This window comes from Eulemur rufifrons, chromosome 23 (genome assembly GCF_041146395.1).
Source record: "Eulemur rufifrons isolate Redbay chromosome 23, OSU_ERuf_1, whole genome shotgun sequence".
Taxonomy (NCBI): Eukaryota; Metazoa; Chordata; class Mammalia; order Primates; family Lemuridae; genus Eulemur; species Eulemur rufifrons.
This window is the reverse complement of record NC_091005.1, coordinates 3,858,749-3,873,223: the sequence shown is the minus strand read 5'-3', so window position 1 is coordinate 3,873,223 and position 14,475 is coordinate 3,858,749. Positions and strand designations below refer to the sequence as shown.

The 14,475-nt window shown below is 39.3% G+C and overlaps 1 protein-coding gene across 2 annotated transcripts in view; it reads right to left on the bottom strand.

Moving 5' to 3' along the window:
- The window catches only part of NUP93 (nucleoporin 93), a 93,445-nt gene that overhangs the window by 40,440 nt on the left and 38,530 nt on the right, over window positions 1-14,475 (bottom strand). Inside the window, exon 1 of one of the 2 annotated variants that reach the window (XM_069456734.1) lies at window positions 8,959-9,375. The exons of the other annotated variant lie outside the window; for it this stretch is intronic. The gene's annotated coding sequence lies outside the window, so the exon portion shown is untranslated. Of the gene's footprint in view, window positions 1-8,958; window positions 9,376-14,475 lie in introns of those variants that run through there. 2 annotated transcript variants of the gene reach the window in all.

Sequence of the window (14,475 nt, the reverse complement as noted above, 5' to 3'; positions counted from 1 at the left end):
CTAAGTAAGCGGACTACTCATGACTTCCCCGTCTGTAACTGCTCCTCACTGCCAGAGTCCTGGAAACAGATCCTCTTCTAACTGGCTCCTTCCATGTGTTTTGGTTTCCAGCTTCCTATACCACATAATAGTTCCCATTCAGGAAGCAATTAAGGGCCAGACACTGCTCTAGGCAATTCAGAGACATTATTGTTAATCTTTTAACAATATAAAAGAATAGACAAGATCACCTCAGTCTCTCCCACACCCCTCCTCCACCCTATTTCACTGGTAAGAAACTGAGGTTTCAATATTAAATAACTTGACCAAAGATTCCTAACCAGGAAGATGCACAGGCAGGATTCAAACATAGTTCTGACTCTCCAGACCAATTGTTTCTGAGATACTTGGGAATAGTAAACCTTTAAATTGTGAAAGCAAAGAAAAATTTCTCTCTGGAGAGCAAAATATCCTTAAATTTGTTTTATCAGATTAGACCTCCTTTACAGATGATGGAGCTGAGGCTCAGAGAATATTAATACTTATAGCAGCACTAATAACAGCTAACACTTAAATGGTGATTACTTTGTGGCACGCATAAGCGTGTTACAACATCTGGTTCTAGCTCTCACTTTTAACCTAATGCTACTGCCTCTCAATACTACTTAATTGGATCGTACTTTTAAAGGTAATCTTTAACAGAGGTTTAAAAGTAGACCAAGTTATATGAAATGGTTTGGTGGGGTTCCATGTTGAAATGACCTGGTTCATAAGTAGCAAAGCTGAGATTTAGAACCCCAATTTTGTGACCCCTTATTTAACCTTCTCCACTCTACCGCGCTGTCTCTCATCACAGCAAATCAAGGTGGAATAAATAGATATTTCATGCTTGCATATTTATTCCTTCCCCCCTCCAGCCCCACTTCACATAGGGGAGGAATGAGACATCATGAAATCAACTAACATTTTTTAACGAAATAAAATGCAACAGAGATATGTGGTATGGGTATTGTTTCGTGAAACTTTTGTTTCAATTATATATATTTATTTCTATGTATTTTGTTTCTACATATTTGTATGAATGAGTCATAGTCCAAAAAGCTTGAAATCACTGATCTAGAGGTCAATTCCATAGTGTTCCAAAATATTATTACTATTATTGTTGTGAAACAATAAACACCATACATCTGTCCAAGCAGTATCTCCAGCTACCTGTTCCATCTTTGACAGAGGATGTGCTTGTCTTTTTTGCACTGGCTGAAAACAACCCAGAACATGACCTCAAGGTAAGTTGATTCTCCTATCAAATGTGTTGTCACATCTCAAGGACCAGCAGCCAAGGTGGCCCTTAAATGGCTCAGGTCAAGAAAGATAGGCATGAAATCGCCTTATTTTTAATCACCACGCAGATTCTGGGCTTCAGAATATACATGGAAGCTAATTTCTTCTGTGGAAAAGGAGAGTGGGCAAAAGGATGTTTGGTTTTGCCAAATGGCTAAATTCTCTTAGCTTATTTGCTTTCCAAAAGTGAAAACCGCAAGAAATAAGGGTCTCTGTGAGAAAAATTTCAGTATCCACTTTAGCCAGGAAAGTAAGACGGCAAAAAAAAGAGCTTATATTGATTCATTCACAGTTCTTTCCTTCTCATCTACAACAAATAAGTGATTTGACAAAGTTATATTCAATAATTTGAATTGAAGAACATATACATTAAATATAAATACAAACATAAATAAATAATAAGAGTCTAAGTTGGTCCCACAAAGCAACAGCCATATTTTACATGGCCCCTCAAAACACCAAGGACTACTCCATGTCTCTCCCTTAAATAAACCAACTGTCAAAATTTAAAGTGAGGCACCCACAGCAGACTGGACATTTACGAGAAGGAAATTTTTCTTTACTTTCACAATTTAAAGGTTTACTATTCCCAAGTATCTCAAAAATATATACAAAAATACAAGGTGGGTGCTACAAATATCTTGTATCATCTCTCATTCAATACATAGAATATATACAAATTAATAGAAAATCTGTAACCAACATGCCAAATCAAAATAATATTAATACAAAGTGAGCAGTGGCATTGGGAATGGTCATGGTCGTTGAAAAAAACATTGCCAAGACACAAGCAAGAGCTAGGAAGGCAATGAAGAAGCAAAAAAATTAAAGCAGATCAAAGAATACACTTAAAAAATAATCAATAAAGGATCTCCTCAAAGATGAAACAAGAATTCCAACAAGTACTGGTAAACATTCATTAGTACTTTAGTTAGTGCAATGAAGAAGTGTGCAAATTCCATAAACAGAGAATTGTATCCATTGTTTTGCTTCAACTCACTCTGAGTAACATACCTACTCTCCCTTCACCTCTCCCAAACCTTCTTCCCTATTTCTGAACAAATGACCTCTTCTGAAACCTTCTCTTAGATGAAATTTTTACAAAGGCAAAAAATTCCTACTTATGGAGAAAATGAGGAAGGATGAAGGAAGAGACTGTTTTCAGATGAGCACAACAGAAATCCTGCCAGTACCGGCCAGCGAGCCGCTGGGCTCATCAGATGGTGTGGACATGCTTTTCATTAGCTTCCTTCTGTGTTGCCTATGCTGAGAATGCCTCCAGGATTTTTTCAAGTGCAAAGAGATGTTCATTACTGATAAAGCACAGAAAATAAACAGAGAAATTCTTAAATTTGGGCATTTTTAAGATTTGGGGAACCTCTATAAGGTTTTAGAGCATGTTTATTTATTATATTAGAACACTATTACTGCAATAAATTAAGAGCACATAAAATGTCAGCTTACAAGGTCCATGAGAGACTGAATTTCCTTCTGCAAGAACTAAAGACTAAATAGCAAGTCCAGGGTTTATTCCCCAACAAGTCCCACTGCTTGTTTTCTACAAAAATTTTAATACTTTAAATCATTTGTTCACAGATAGCATATATAACTTCAAAAATACCCCTGCAGAAAGCAGCGCTAAGCGGGCAGAGCTGACATTTGCCAACTGTAATATGTTTTTAATGCTGTTGAATGATTTCTCACTATGCATTTATGCAAAAGCTTAGCCACTCTCATTCAGCAGGTGGCAGCAGACGCTGCAAGAGTGACTGTGGAGTTCCACCATTTGCCGGCTCAGCAGATCCATCGGTGCTGCAGGCATCTCTGGAGCCACAGGTGGCAGACCTTGGCGATATAACATGGCGCTGAGCGGGCACCAGGCCATCTGTCACTGTCAGACTGCTGGGTCCCACTTTGTACATGGTTTCCGCTATTGGGCTAAAAAAAGTGTCACACAATTATGTGATAGATTTGAGTCCATTAAGGGAAAACAAATTACTTGCCCCCATGAATCAAATTGGTTTTCAAGATAGTCTATAAATTCTCACAGGTGGAAGAGAACTCAATGTGCACAGGAGGTTCAAAACCCAAGAATACATGGCATGGGGCAGTGCCTCTTCCTGGACCAGCAAAGGGCCTTACAGGCAACATGTTTACCAAAGTATACTGGCATGCTTGGCCTCTTCAAGGGCGTGCCAATATCGCTATGAAGTAAGTCCATCTGCACCTTTGCCTTTTGCAAAAGCCACAGGCCTTTGAGAGAGCCACTAATGTAAGTCTACCTAACTGCCTTTTACAGATCCCCCTATTACCCACCCCCCACAAAAAAGGAAAAAAACCACCATATAACAAAAGCCCAATTTCAAAGATTTCAGCATTGTATAAAAAAAGAAAATAAGAAGTGGGACTCACCATGATCCAGAAGGGAAAGCTAAAGAAAAAGTCATCTGCAAGAATGGGGACGTGCCACTCCTTTGGTAGGGCAGTGAGGGGTGCACAGATGCATGGCACACTCCTTGTCAACACAGTGTAGACACATAGCTACCAGGTACCTCTTCCTATCACCCAGCCATCGAGCTGGGGCTGTTTGGCACATCGAGTTGCTGCACTTAGAGAAGGCCAAGGTTAAGGACTTCATCCCTGGGAGGGCCACTTTTTTTTTTTTTTGGAGACAGAGTCTCGCTCTGTTTCCCTGGGTAGAGTTCAGTGTGTCATCGTAGCTCACTGCAACCTCAAACTCCTGGGCTCAAGCCTCTTGCCTCAGCCTCCTGAGTAGCTGGGACTATTGGTGTGGGCCACGACAGGGCCATTTAAATCTCTGTGCTACTGCTGCAAAGCCAGTACTGCCCCTTTTAGGGGCCCTGGGGAATTTCTGTTATCAGCTACTTCTCTCTCTGGCCATCCTGGGAAAGAAAACAGTCTATCCAGCTCAGTTACTGAAAGGCTCTGGACACTTGTACAGAGTGGGAACAAGTATTAAGGGCATAATATAAATAAGTAAAATAATAAATGATGGCCATTTAGGCACTAGTGGAGAAAATAATGATTTTTTAGCAGAATCCCCTCTCTTCCCCAACCCAATAAAGCCCTCCGATACCCATTCAAGAGTACATAAGCAACCTTCCTTTGCTGGTCACGAGAGGGCTGGGGAGAGGAACGTGACTTGCTCAGTACTGCCACCTCACCACTTCCAGAAAAACAGGCTGGCCAGCACTCACATCCAAGTGAGAAGGACCGTCATGCAGCAGGGTGTGCCATGATGTGGTGGAGGGGCCTCTGCTGGGGACAAGGAAAGCAGGAGCACTAGAAATCCAGGGAGGGAGAAAGGGCAGCCAGCCAACTGCTCTCAGACTGCTGAGGTGGCCCCAAGAGAAAAAGCAAGGACAACTCTGAGAATTTTATCCCGTTCCCCCAACCACTCCAAAATGCCCAGCACACTCACTAAGGCTAAACTTCAGGGACACAAGAAAGGGAAGGATTCTGAAGAGAAAACTTCTTCAATCTAGTTCTGCAAATGGAATATTAGCCATATGCTGAAGTATGTCTGGCTTCAAAGAGCTGCAGCAGAACCCTTTTCTCACCCTAAGGTGAATAAATCTAAAAAATATGAATCCCATGGTCACTCTAAGGTGATGGAAAGATAAGGAAAATACATTAAGGGATGATAAAAATGTCTCAGTATGTCTTTAGGGACCTGATTTCCATCTTGGAGATGGGTTAGTCCACATCCAAAGAACTTTGGGTACAAAACCGCACTGCAGTATAAAATTGCAACGCATCAATAATGGCCTTTATCATGGCCAGCATCCCTTCCCACAGCCCCCGAAACACACCCTAAAAGAACCCACTAACGCAGTCCTGTATTATATAAAAATACACACAGAGATCCCCAGTTTTGTCAGATCTAGTGCATTTTTCCCTTTGGAAAAGGAAACAAAAGCCAGATTTGGGAGCCACAAGCAGGAAAGGATAGCAGAGGGTACGTCTCAGAGTCAGTCAGGTGGGAGCCAAGCAGCTTTTGCCAGGCTGGTTTCTACAATGCTCAGGATTAAGCCTCAGACTTCTACTTAGCAGGCACAAGGAGCCAGCCTGTTAGTCAGGACAATGTTTGGGAACTACGTCTCACATTAATTCCCCGCCGGTTCGCCGCCGTGTCAGTCATTTACACCGCAGCTGAAAATCGCAGCTCCTCCTGCTATGCAGCAACGCTTATGCTGATGGCATTGGAGCACCAGTCACCACAGATCTGTCACAGAAAAGGGAGTGCTGGTTTTGCTGCAGTTTCTTCTTATTCAGAAATTCTTTTTTCAAAAATATATTTGTTTGGAAGACTACTGCTAACAGAAAAAAGAGAGCTCTCCTTTTAGAACTTCATGTAGTCTTTAACGAACTTGTCAAGGCATTCCTCTGCTAATGGTATATGTAACTTCACACTCTCTAAAACCTTAATTAAGTTTGGAAACATTTTGACTTTACCCTGTCAGAGCTGAGGAATACTGCAGAATGCACCACTCACCACCGTCACCACAGGTGTAGAAAACACGAAACATTCCTTAGCTGGAGTGGCAAATACAAGCAACAGGAGAGCGGGTAAGACCATTTTTCAAATACAAATTTCCCAAAACTGACAGGGAGCTAAACCCTTTCACCCTGTCCATTCTTACTGGGCTCTGCACTTCTGGACCCCTCAACCAGCTCCAACCCAGCTCACAGACGGTGAATGTGATGACTTTGCCCATTCCAGGAGACGAGCACTTCACCCTTTAGACCAAGCCAACACGATGGACCTAAAAGCTCAACCTGCAGGATAAATCTCATTTTTAAATGTTTGTTTATAAATGATAAATTTATAAATGCTTATCATCTTCCACATGGGCCCAGGAAGACTCCAAGCACAGCTGAGTAAGTCATTTCTGGCACAGCTTAAAAGGAACATCTCTGTGAGGTAGCTGCTACGGCAAAGACAGACTTTGCTGAAAGCTCAATCCGTTAGATCCATCAGTCACCAGCAAGCCCTCAACGAGAAAGAAATGGAGTCAGATGCAGACAGAGGCACAGCACAGCACAGATTAGGAGTCAGGTGTCCGGATTTAGGGTAAAATCAACTGCTTTCCAGATGTACGACCTTGAGAAAAGTTATTTAACTGTAGTAAACCTTGCTTTACTTAACTGTAAGATGAACAGATCTCACTACACAGACTCTAAGGCCAGCTCCAGAAATTCCAACTTCATGAAAGTGAGACTAGGTGAGAAATTAGCATTGTCATTGCCACTATGACTATAGTACATTTGCAAAATAATCCATACCTTGAACCGCAAAAGAAATAAGCTCTGTTACTGAAGGCAGCTGACATATATTTTATATATAAAAATAACCAAACCCCACAAAAAACTAGAATGAAAACCAGAGACAAATAACATATTTTCACAGGAATGCTAGTTTCACCTTGCCATAAAAGAGAAGCATATTGTCCTTTGTTTTCTAAAAATCCATCCTATGCTGGAAAGAATAAGTTTCTATACTAAAAAAGAAAAAGAAAGCACAAAGCAAGGAATTTCAGAAGTATTAATACAAAATATTGTTAAAATAGATAATTGTATTTTAAATAAAATTTAAAATATTTTGTTTTAACCATGTTTGCCATCAATTTCTTAAAAGTAGTATTTGAAGCCATTTAGATATAAGTGCTAATTAAGACTTTACTTCAAGAAACATCTCAAAATTTCTATCTTCTAACAATAAAAAGTAGCTGTAAATTGGCAAGGCAGGGCTCCTAAAGCTGTCTTCAAACTTGATCAAAGGAAAATAACTGGTGCGGTCCACTTCTTATCACAGTGCTCCTGGTGACGCCATTTTACTCCTTCCTCACTGCCATCTTAGTGCCACGGACTGTTTCCTAGCGGCTGCCTGACATGCCTTCTTATCTACATTATGGAGCTGCCAGAGCAGTCAAAGGTTTGATACGAATACATTTTTTGTGACAAAAAGAACCAACTCCTGATTATATACTGCCAGCCAGGCTAAAATTCCATGAGAAAACTGAAGAGCTTCCAGATTGAAGAGATTCAGGAATCCCCTGCAAGTACTAGAAAGGAGAGCCTCTTCTCAGCAGCCAAACTTGAGTAGACCATGGTGGACGCAAAGAAAATATGAAGAAACTGGGTGTCTGCCACCTCCCCAGAGCACTTAACACACAGCTTTATTACAAAGCCAGCAAAAAGAAATAAGACCAGGATCTTCAAATTTTACTTTAAAAATTTCAATGAAAGGCTTTGAGACACCCCCCCCACGCCATCCAATCAAACATTTTATACAAGCAAAGCTGCAGTTAAAATGGAGTTCTAATTTGCTGCCCTAAAACTCTTCATTTCAAGGTACAAACCTTGTAAGAATCAAGGGAAAAGAATCCCTTTGCATTCTACCATATATCTAAACAATTAATATATTAAATGTCACTCCTCTCAGGATTAAAAAATTATGTTGGGATCTAGGCTCTTATGTTCAAGTTAAAATTTGTACCATAGATTTATGGAATCTTTATAGGATTCTAACCGGGGCTTCCAACAACTGAACCTTTCCATGTCAATGAAAAGGTTGATGTGAAGAAAACTGTTCTCTCACTACTTTCAAACATATATTAATTAGAGAAAACAGCATTCAGTGACTAGGATGAATAGCAGTTAACGTAACAAGACCCAGAAGAACAGTTGGCTTTATAAATCTGATATCAAGTTAAAAGGATTCTTAGATACCCAGTTCTGTGAAGATTCAACTCTGGAAGCAGCTACTAAAGCATTCTGAGCAAATACTTCCTGGTATAGTTTACTGTAAAATACACTCACTATAAATTCTTCAGAGTTTAAAAGATAAAAATTCTTCAGCCTTTAAAAGAAACACACAAATCAAAGTTAAAATCTACTTGTTTCCTCTTACTAAGAGCATAAAAGAACAAAGAAATGAGCCAGGTCAAATCCAATTAATTTTAAGAATCAAGATTTATAGGCTTATAATTACAAAAAACAGTTTTACACAAGTAGCTCTGAAGTCACAACTACTAATTAAGCAGAAGGCACTAAAAATTGTCCCCATGAGTGAGAGTGAAAGCCTCACTCTATTGATCTTGCAGGACACAATCTTGTTTTGTCAAAACATTTTTTCTTATGTATTTTAATCAGCTATTATAGGTTATTAACATGAAAATATTTTCTTAAAAAAATAAGAAGACATTAAAATCCAGCAATTCTTTTCAGGAATGGAAAACACACTGTTCTTAAAAGTGAAAAGAAGCTGAACTCTTTTAAATTTACCATATTCAGATTTCTTTTTTCTCCCAAGTGTCATTTCCATACGTGACTAGAGATAAATTCACACTTCTCATTAACTTAAATTACTACTGAATAATTAATTAAATTCATGTGCTAAAATCATTCATAAAACCTGTATTTCGTATATATATATATATATATATATATATATCTCACACCTGGTTTTTAACACATGCATAAAAAAAATACATCCACCAACATCTGTGTTACACCTTTCATGTTTGCAGCGTTCACTTAAAAGTCTATTTTGCCCATTCAACCAAAGACAAATTTTCAACCTGTCACCGCTATATGAGTATGAGAAATACTTACTGTAGACAAAAGGATTCCATTTTCTTCCTGGGAATGTTCTCCACCCTCCTAAAGAACTCTCCTATACAGTGAGCAAATTTATTTTCTTAGTTTTACAGTAACAAAGCTCCTATGCCACAGGACTTAACGTAAATGGAATGGCCCTGCTGTTGCCTTCAGAACCCAGCTCACCTCGACCATGATACAGCTAATTGTTAAAAATGGTGGCTGAGACATTTTCCATACATTAAATTAAGGAGCTCTGATGAAGGCGCTGGCATCCACCCACTACAGACAAAGGAAAATAATTTGCAACTGTACCAAGGCACGGATAATTGAGTCATCTCCCATACAGGGTCAGTGTTAGAGGTTTCCTCCATCTTTACAAAATGCAAACCACAGCTCATTGTCTCATCTCAGAAATCAATTCTTTGCAATGCTGCACCGGGTCAGAGTTTTAAAGGAATCTTACTCATGGATGAATCCAAACCTCCAAAGCCTAGAGGAGCCAAATTCTCAACAGTTCCTCTCCCTTCCCTGAGCAGCTCTCCTCTATTTCCCACTTGACAGCTCCTCAAGCCTTCCTATTGTTAAGAGTAAAGAAAGTCCCACACCTCCGAAGGGAACTAAATCCTTCAACTAGGTGAGCAATTTCCAAGCCTGTGCTTCAGAAAGAGGTCCAGACCCTACAGGTCCCACAATACAAATACATTCCTTGGGATAATTCTGTTGTTATTTTAAGACAAGACAACAAACAAGCTGCTTTTTAATGCTGGGTTAAAAGCATTTTATCTCTGGTATTAATCAAGACATTAAAGGTGTTCTAGGCAACATTTATAATTTTATTACCTTCCAGATAATGCTTACATGACTTAGGAAGTTTTCATTTCACTTACACAAATCACATGCTCTATGCCAAAAATCTGAAATATACTTAAAGGACTCACATCATACTCTTTTGAGGTTGAATTTAAGAAGCAAAAAGTAACTATCTTAATTTAAATTGCCAATATTTGATAATACTTAAGAATCCCCATCTTTGGTGTTACTATTTAATTCTTCTCAATTAAAGCATTATGGTAAAACATTTCCTGCGAGATAATTGCAAAAACCTCTAATAGTACTTTTCCCCTAATCACCAAATATAAATGACTGAATTCCTTGGTAAGGCATCCTACACACACACACACACACACACACTCACTCTCACCTACAATACCAAAGGACCTGGTTTTAGGAAAGAAAAGAAATTCTATTTTCATATTTTACCTCATATAAGAATCGTGCACTTCACATGTATCTCTTTTAAAAATCCCTAAAGAAAACCCACACTACTTGCTACTTGAAGTCCGCAAAAATCCTAAATAACCAACTATTTAAATCTTTAAGCAAATACCTCTCTGCCCCACCCAAGAAATGTTTTTTTTAAAAGAAAAATATTAGAATGCCAACGCACAAATCTGAACAATTCTCAAAAGCATCAAGTACTTTTTCTATCAAATGAGTTAACTGCTTCCGAATTTATCTCAAATTTTTAAACAAACCAAGACTCTGTCTTTCAGAGGTACAACATGCTGTCACTCTATATACCAGGTACATTTATCTTAATTTCTTTACAAAACATAGGCAATCCTACCTGCAGCTCTCAAATTTAAGGAGTTACAGAACGGCCGATGCTGTCGGTCCCTGCAGCTCTTCCATACCTTCCATGTGGGATGAGCTCTGTCAGGACCAGTGCTCAAGTTTTTCCCACCCCAAACTGCCTGAATTGAGGGTTGGGGGTGGAGGAGGGAGAGGAAGAGAGAGAGGAGAGAGGAGAAAGAGACAGAAAGAAGAAAAAGGAAAAGAACGACCTCTCTGCAAGTGCTGATATGACTGAAGCACTAAAGAGTCCAATTAGACAATGAGACTGCAGGGTCCCCTTAAAAAGGGTGCACTGCAGCCCCCGGGAACAGAGCATCACCATTCGTTGTGCTCTACACAAATTCAGAGAAGTCAGCCGTCAGTTTAAAGCACAAACTGGTGGGAGTAACAGTTTATAGGTTACAGAAGGGTATTTTATTGTTAACGGACTGTACCAAGTTAAGATTTAAGAGGGGGAGAGACAACATGTAGGCAAGGAATGCTATGATACTTTTCCTTCCCCCAACCCAAGCCACTGCAATTACTCTGATGTGAATTTTTGATGACTTCCGACATCTTGCATGGTTAATAACTGCTTCAGCTGTCATGTTTGGTTAATGTAGAAAATGCATTTGCTGCATTGTGATGCAGTGCTGTGGCCACAGATTGTAACACCAGTTGTGAAGCTGGTCTCTTAACTGAGCAGCAGGAATTTGCACATGCCATGATGCTAAAATAAATGGTAGTTAAAAGATTTTATACAGCAGCAGACAGATTCTGCCATTTTAGTCTACAGAATGTGTAGCTCCAACATACAGAAGCATCTCAGATCATTGTGCCCTTGTCAATTGTACTGTCCTTCAAAAGAACAGTAAATTCGCCATCATAAATGTTTGGCCTCTTAGTAGTTAAAAGATTCTGATACTGTTTAAGTAACTATTCAGATTAATTATAGCTTTGAACAGAACAGAGGTTATTTTCATTTCAGGAATATACAGCCAATGAAACTGTCAGTGACACAGGAAAATGCAGACCTTTTATTAACATATGCTCAGCTGAACTGTCACGTCTTTGTACAACATTTAGGAAAAATATACGATGTGTAAGTAATGAATATTACCATTATACTGCAATGGTTTTTAAAAGTGCTACTCCAAAAGGGATTTTTTTCTCTATGTTTTAATGTATAACCTGAAAATTAAAGACTACATTAAAATACTAACATGTGTTTTTCATTTCACGGAAGGAAATTCAATGCAGCAAACAACTGTGCAATTACAGGAATGCTTGTAAAAAAGCAAAGATGAAACCAAGCTAAGATCCAGGCACCAGATGATTAAAGTCAGGCCAGTCAGGCGGTGGGCCATCATTATGGTGCATATTGCAAAAGAAAACTAGAGAAAAAGACCATTCCATCTTCAAAAACAAAACCATAAACCTAAAGATTGCAATCTGTTGGTTGCAAAACCAACACCTACACTGCAGAACCGGAAAGACACTAAATATTTGCCAATTTCATAATATATTTCTATACAAATATTAACTTGGCTATTTTGCATGTAAAATTTGGCTATTTAAAGGTTCTTATTCATCTACCATCATCATTTTTGTATTTTAAGAAGCAAAACCAAGTTACAGACTTTGTTGCTTTAAAAGAACTAATATAATTAACTTATATTTCTTACATCAGAACTTTTGCCAATTAAATAAATACCCAGAGTTGAGATGTTTCAGATATTTTCGCCTTATAAACACAAACAAAAAACCCAACTAAACTAAAAAGAATGAACATAGGGACACACTGGTATCTCAACAGTGAATAACAATGAAAGAACTTATGTTACTAACATAAAAATCAACTCATGATTTCCTTTGTTTTATTCATTGTGATAGCACCAAATGCATAATTTGGAGGTGCATGTGTTAACAAGCACTGTAAAGCTGAAGAGCTTTCTAGTTTTGTTTCTTACCCCAACTTAAAATTAACTGTACCAACAGTGCTATTCGGTGCCATAGCAGATGTCACAGTAGTTGCAGCTAACATTCAACAATTCAAGCTTTTTTTGTTCCAGACCCAATACAAGGTACCACTAACAGCTCAGAAACTGCACAAGGAGGAAGGGAACATGTGTGTTGGTGGGGTGGGGGGAGAATAAGCTTTGAAATTAACCAGGCTCAGCTTATGCTCCAATTACTGAACAAAAGATAATCCTGGGGGACCTCTCTCTGAACGGGTGCAAGGAGCAAATTCTGTTGTTTCTAATCAAATAAATACTGTATTGGAGCATAGAGGATATGCAGCAATAGGAATCTCTGCCTGGGGATGAAAAGAACCCAAAGACCCAAGTGTGGTTTAAGTCAAACCATTTCACACATGTAAAACCTGTTCCCAAGGGATATATCTGAGGTTCACTACAGGAGAGTGAGAAAACTCTATTTACTAAAAAAAAAAAAAAAAAAATGACCTTGTCAAGTCACTGTTAAGACATTTTTTCTCTTTAGTACTGCCAACAAATAAATTAAAAGGATATTTCCTTATACTAGAATAAGTCCTAAGCCAGCTCAGACCCTTCTCCCCCTATCAATGAGTATCCCAAGGAAACCAGAGATGCTGGCTTGGAGTTGCAGAATTTTCTGGCTCCAAAGCACCTCATAACAGAGGGTACCAAAAAGTGTTAACCAAAAAGAGGACCCCAGATGCCAGACTATGTATGTGGAGGTCATAAAAACACTAGAAAGAGCCACCTTACAAAGGAGATGCTTTTCTACTTGTTAGTCACTAACTGAACATAAAGTAATCTATTTCTAAATGTCTATTTAGTAATGCATTGTTTAATTTTGTGTTTTGGCTTTATACCCTAGGAGAGAAACTAAAGCAAAGACAAAAAAAATAGAAAATTCATGGGCCCAGTATTTACTAACATAAGGGTTAAAAGTGGGTTCACTTATACAAATGCAGAGATTATAGCATAGAAAAAGGAAGCTATTGAAATTCTGACTCAAGTAGAATTATAATAATTGCCAGGTAAAATTATATTCCAGTGAACAACTGTGATGCTCCACGGTACACTGCCCATATGCAGGACTTTGCCCAGAAATCAAACTTTTACAGATCCCTGGTGGGCTCTGTTCTGTCTTCTGACAGGTTCACCAGGCTGCTGGGAAGATCAAGTAACATTACCGGTGGGTAAGTGCTTTTAAGAGTAAAGAATGACAGGCCAGGTGAGGCTAAGCGATTTACTCCTCCCACTGGCAACCCCTCAGCTTTCTGAGACATAGCTGGATACTGGTTCCCCTCTCAGCCCACCACTCCCAACCTCCTCCTGGCTCCTTCTCCTCACTGAGACCTGGTCCTTTGGCCTCACGCTACCCATTTCTCCTACTGTACGTTCATTTTCACTGCCACAACTCTTCCATCTAGGCCAGTGGCTCCTGAAAATTCTGTCTGGAGCTATTTTCTGAGCAGTGTTTCTTATCCTGTCTCTAAATGCTTCAGGGGCATTTCCACAGTGATGGCTTGCCAGAACATCAAAAACTGGAATGAAATCTCAGCTCTCAATCTAATCTTCCCACGTTCTCAGCCTCAACCAAAAGCACCAATCCTTCTCCTTGTTCCAAACCTTGTGTAATTTCTGAACATCTTTCTTAAGCCCATCAGGCACCAAGTGTAGCAGCTGTTTTATTTCAAATGTCTTTCACACATCTTTCTCCTCTCCGTTTTCTTGGCCAACACCCTGATCCTGGCTGTTGTCATCTTGTGGCTGGATCATTATAATTGCCTCGGAACAACACCTCAGCAGCTATCCTTCCTCTGGCCAAGCCAACTTTGGGAAGCATCGCCATGCCCTCCCTCCTTTTTTCTGCACACTTACCTACTCCAAAACTCTCACCAGCACCTACCACCTACACTCCACT